Source organism: Sminthopsis crassicaudata, chromosome 2, assembly GCF_048593235.1.
Source record: "Sminthopsis crassicaudata isolate SCR6 chromosome 2, ASM4859323v1, whole genome shotgun sequence".
NCBI classification, from domain to species: domain Eukaryota; kingdom Metazoa; phylum Chordata; class Mammalia; order Dasyuromorphia; family Dasyuridae; genus Sminthopsis; species Sminthopsis crassicaudata.
In genome coordinates this window covers 478,709,381-478,715,478 of record NC_133618.1, presented here as the reverse complement: position 1 = coordinate 478,715,478, position 6,098 = coordinate 478,709,381, and positions in this window count along the sequence as shown.

The window sequence follows — 6,098 nt, the reverse complement described above, 5'->3', positions numbered from 1 at the left end:
AATAAGCAGCAGCTCTCAAAGCCTTTTTTTTTCCCTTTCCTCCCTTCAAAATCCAATATAAAACTCTTTTCCTTATAGACCGGGGTCAAAGTGGAATTTGCCCTCAACCCCCAGCATCTGGTTTGTGAAGAAATATCTTGCCCTGGGAACCCCAGTGTTCCTTTTCCTCAGAACCAAGTCCAGTGCTTTCCCCAGAGAAACTAGGGCCCCAAGGATGAGTGGGAAGTTTCTGTGGTAACAGCTGCCTCAGCAACTTCTTTCAGGAGCCAGATTCCATTTGGGACTGAGAAACCTCCAAATGGGGATAAAGGTTTCAGGGTTTGGGAAACTCACAAGACAGAGGGCTTGATTTGGCAGGCAAATAAGGCTTGTGGGTTGGAGGGCATTCCACATGGCTCCACACTGTTTGGAGCTCCCCATCTAGCTATATTTCATTCTCTCCTTCCTCTTCTCCCTTTTTTCTTTCCATCTCTCTTTCTTTCCTATCCTCCCTCCCCACTTCTCTTTTCTTCTCCTATCTGGTCCCCAAACTGCTGACCACCCTCACTGCTCTGAGTCTTTTTCTTGCTGCTCTGCCTTGGTTCTCCCTTGCCTGACACCACCTTGATCCCTTTTGATGGATCCTTCTTCATGGCCTGCCTTCCAATTATGATTATCTCCATAGACTCTACCCTAGACCTTTTCTATGATCTCTTCTGATCCCACAGAATCATTCATTATTTCTATGTAGACAATGCCCAGATCTACAGATCCAGGCTTAGTATTTCTCCTGAACTGCCATAAATATCTCAAACTCAATCTGTCTAAAACAGAACTCAATTTCTTTTCCCCAAAAACCCATCCCTTTCCTAACTTCCCTAGTTCCCTTAAGAGCAGCATAACCTTACCAGGCACTTAAATTGGTGACAATGGAATCATCACTGACTCTTCATTCTCTCTCATCAATCAACAATTAAGTGTCTACCATGTCTACTTTAGCAATGTGCTAAGGTGCTTGGAATACAGAGACAACCATAAAAAATTCCTTCCCTCAAGGAGATTCTTTGGGAAGAGAAAATACACACATATGTCAGAATATAGAGAAAACATATGAAATACATACAAGGTAAATTAGTAGAAGCAGCACAGGTGGCTGGTGGATGAAAAAAAGGTTTTATGCAGAATATCACACTGAGGTGACCTTTGAAGGAAATTAAGGATTCTGAGAGATAAATTTAAGGAAGGAGTGTGTTGCAGGCATGAGGTACAACTAGGCAAAGGCATGGAAATGGGAAGTGGACTGTTATGTGTCCTGTAGGGCCAGTCTGCCTACACTGTAGTGTGCGCAAAGGGGAGTAATATAATAAACTTGAAAAAGTAGATTAGAGCCAAGATGAAGGAATGTAAATGCCAAGCAAAACCAAAGCTCTATTTAATCCTAGAAATAATAGTCATTTGAGTTTATTGAACAAGGGAATGACATGATTAGACATGCTCTAAGTGCATATCTCTTTGGAAGCTGTGGGAAGAATAGGTTGGAAAGGCTCCTAGAGAGGAGACCAATTGGGCAAGGAAACTAATTAGAAGGCTACTGCAATGCTGCAGAGGAGAGGTGATAAGGGCTATATGAATGGAGGGGGAAATAGGAGTAGAAGATGTTCTACAGGTAAAATTGAGAAAATCTGACAATAGACTGGATGTTCAGGATGAACAAGAATGAGGAATCAAGAGTAATGCTGAATCTGGGAAAGTAGAATGTGAGGAAGAGGACGTGTTGACTTTGAATTCTTATGGGACATCCAGTAGGAAATATCTAACAAACAGGCAGTGAGTAACAGATACTGGAACTCAGGAGAGAGACTAGGGATGGATATATAAATCTCTGTAGAAATGACATCCCCCCTCCCAAGGTTGAGAATAGCGTTAAAGAATTATATTGTATTGACCCCTGTTCTGAAGGATGACACGTAACCCTCCTAGAGCTAGACACTTTGTACAGTGGATATATGCAAAGCTGTGTCTGAATTTTGTTGAGCTTGGAGTCTGATTCTTTGACAAATCACTGTAAGTGCATGCACTAAGTGGGAGTAGAGATTCCCCACACATTCACCCTAAACTCATTTAACTTAAAGCAAACTCCTCAAGCAAGCCTATTTGTGAATTAAATGGAGTCCACCTCTACAGGGAGCCAAGGAGAAAGACCTGTATTTATAGCACCTCTCCTAATCTGGGGTCCCAGGGTCCCTGGGACTGAACAGCAGATCTTATTGCTACCCAAAAAAACTGACCTGCTCTCCCTGAGAGCTCATGGGGTGACCCTCAACCTTCGTCCCATGAAGTTGTCCAAGGTTACAAAGGGCAGCTGGGAGAAAAAGGGAAGGGTCAGAGATCTGGAGCCGGGCAGGACCTCGGCCCATCCAGTCCAACTGCTCCTTGATTTTACAGGTTAAAAAACAACAACAAAAAAAAAAACCCTGAAGCCTCTGGCTAAAAATGCCTTGCCCAAGATGACACTAGTGGTGAACATGGCAGGTAAGATCTGAATTTAGGTCTTCTACTTAGAAGACTGGTGGTATTTGCTCTGTGCCAGGCTGGTGGCTAAGATAATGTGCCAGGAGACAGAGTGAGACCACATTCAGAGACAAGGAGGCTCCGAGTTCAAATCTTAGCTCCACCACACATTAGCTCTGTGTGTGTGTGTGTGTGTGTGTGTGTGTGTGTGTGTGTGTGTGTGTGTGTGTGTATGTATTTGGGGTAGGGGATAGTCACTTCTCCCTGGTCCTCAGTTTCCTCCTCTACAGGGTGAGGGGGTGGACTAAACGATCTATAACGTCTCATTCCAGTTCTCAATCTTTTGATCCTCTGATCATAAGTTGCTAAGCCAAAGGGGCATGCAAGCCAGCAATCTTGCCTGGGCTCATTGGGAACGTGGAATGGGAACAACTAATTCCTGGGCCTCTGTTTCTCGAAGATCCCTTTCCGCTGAAGTCTGCGGTTGTCGCTTCTCGAGGAATCTTGCGGATGGAACTTGGAGGGATAATTTGGGAAACATCTGCAACCGTTTCTGCCTGGCGGTGCATGGGGCATCTGGAGGACAGTGGGGGCTAACGTCCCCACTTTCAAGGATAGGCCTCCTCTGTAGCATCCTGCCTTTGTGCCCCCAGGAAGCTTTTTGGCATTGGCAAATTATCCCCTTTTTCTAAATGTGAAGATGGCAATAGAAAAACACCACCCACATCGGGAACAGCTGGAAGATTCTGCTAGGATTGTGAATTTTCAGGTTAAACTTTGCTTTCCTCCCCTTTCTTCCTCCTTCCTCTCCCATGTCAGAGGAGATTAATATTCTTTTTTTTTTTTTTTTTTTTTTTTTTTTTTAAAGAGAGTGCTTGAGGTTTGGAAGAAATACCCTTTTTATGTGGGGGTGGGAAGCCGCCAACTGTAATTTCCATGTGCAGCTCCATTAGTTGTGGCTGCTTCAGGTTTCCAAAACCACTGGCCCCTGTGCAGAGAACAGTAGGAACTGTCTCATCCTGTGGATGTTTCCAGCCACAAAGACTTTGTTCCTTCCGCAAAACACGAGGGAAGCAAAGGCTGGTGATGATTCTGCCAGGAGCTGATTTGACTTGCAGACTTCAGGTCCCCAAAGAAATAAGCTCCTGTCTCCACGGGAATGTCCTGGTTGGGTTTTCAAAGAAAAATGAGCAATTCTTAAACTACCTTACAGAATCCTAGAATGTTAGAGTTGGAAGGGACTGTTGGTGCCCTCAATACTAATACCCCTAATTTTTATAGAAGAATAAATTAAGTCCTGAAGAAAGTAGCATATTCAAGGTAGAACACTAGGATTATAGTTTTTTTTTTAATTGGAACTTTAGTGGTCATCTATTTCATTGCCTCCTTTGACAGATGAGGAAACTGAGCTCTAGAGAAGTTAAATTATTTGCTGAAAGTCACACAAATAAGCAGCATCAAAGATGAGATTTCAATCAAAATCCTCTCTTTCCAAAGCTAATATTCTTTCCTTTCCCATGTAGGTTCATAGTGCTTTTCAACTGGAATAGACCTTTGAGGTCATCTGGTCCAACTCTTTCATTTTCAGAGGAAATTGAGGGTCAATGAAGTCAGATGTTTAATTCAAAATTACACACATAGCTAATTAATAGGAGGGACATGAACCCTAGAGTAGCAATCTAGAAATCATGTCTTCTAAGAATTCTTTTAAAGACTGGCAATCAATTTCAGATTCATCCATTCTGAAAATCTGGATTTTTTTTATATGTTAAGTTCTTATGAAACAAGACCCACTATAAGCATTTACAAAATTTAGGTAACTTCTTTGGAATTATATGTGCCACGCTGGAAGTTATAGATTTTCAGGCACTATTTTGAGAACTCACTGGATTCATTGGATTTGCCAAACAATCAGGCATCTCTGGGTGCAAAGTCCAAAAGAAATCAGGTAATAAGTCCAAGAGCTTTTTATTGACTCTCTCCATAGGCCAGTTAGAAGGTATCTGATAAACTTTGTTTCTGTCTTCATCCTACATAATAAACACACTAGTCTCCTAACTATTTCAATAGGACCTGTTTTTTCTGGTCTTCCTAGATGGCACTGAGGATTCTGAGTTAGGTTGTGGGGACAAGCATCCTGGATGGGTCTCCCAGGGCCTATCTGTAATCTCCAGGGCTGTTTTGTGTTCCCAGAGCAACCATGCAAATAGCATTTCTGGGCCCAGTGCCGTCAATTCCTAGAGCTGCATGGAAACAGTTCCCTCATTGCTCTCTCTGCAATGCCGCAGGGAATTGCGTTGGAGATCTGAAGGGAGGCCCCCAAACAGGGGTGTCGTTGTTACTAAACAGCCCTCCCTGCTGAGTGATCCCCTCCAGCAGAGACACACAAAGGCCCCAGACACTGGCCAGCACTTCCAGGAAAGATTATCCAGACACATGTTTCCTGTTCTAGGAAACAAGCCGGCCTGGCCTCCATTTGTAGATGAGAGAGGGCTGTTGTCACGAGAGGAGGAGCCCTGGGTAATGAAATCCCCGTGTCAGGGACTCCATGACACAGAATCATACCTTCCATGTTCCAAGGGGAGGCAGAGACCTTCTAGACCGAGCCAGCGGACCAGCATTCCCTTTATGTAATCTCCAGCAGGTAGCCAGAACTTTTCTTGAAGACCTCCAGGGAGAGGACACCTGCTTACCCCTTGGATTCCAAACAAGCTGCCTAGTTTTATACCAGTCCCACAGGGTGTGTGACCAATTTGAACAGAATTCTTGGGTACCTGGTTGAAATGCTTTGATTGAACGAATTGAATAGAGATACAGATGCCTTGTTCACATTTGGTTCTGAGCCCCAATTGATTGATTCAACTGAAATACTTCTTAACTACTAAGGGTATCAGTGTGTGGTCTGACTAGTTACTGTCAGTGGGGTGAAATGGAGTGATTTAATTGAATTATTCCCCAACCCTTCTACTAACATTGCCTCTGGAAAGAGTATTTCAATGGATATCTCTATATGTCCACTATCTTTGTGACTTCTCAGACCATAACTTCTTTCCTCAACCATCATGTATTTTTCTACCATAAGATCATGAAATGTTTCCCCCCATATCAGTATCCCCAGTATATAATAGTGTCTTGGAATAGTAGTAAGCACTTACTTAATAAACACTTTGGAATTAATAATTAATTCATTCCTCTCTCTCTTTATCTCATCCATTTTCCTATGCCCAACTTCAAAGTGACCATGGTGGGGATAGTGCTAAAAAGGTGGTTGATATATATCATGTGGGCTAGAATATGTGAATGAAAAGTTATATAACAAGTGTGTGTGTATGTGTATGTGTGTGTGTGTGTGTGTGTGTATATATATATAAAACAAATGTGAGGTATGGATGGATAAATGGCAAGTCCCATCTGTGCTAGGAATAGAAACTTAAAAAAAAAAAAAAAGGGGGAAGATAATGGAATTTTGGGAATTTGAGAGCCATCAGGCTAAGTGATTAATGTAAGAAATTGCTAAAAACATAACCTGTTTAAAGTCTCAGCCTTGAGGAGTTACCCAATGTCCTTCTTCTTTCTGAGTCACATCCACAAAGTAGGTCACTCCTTCC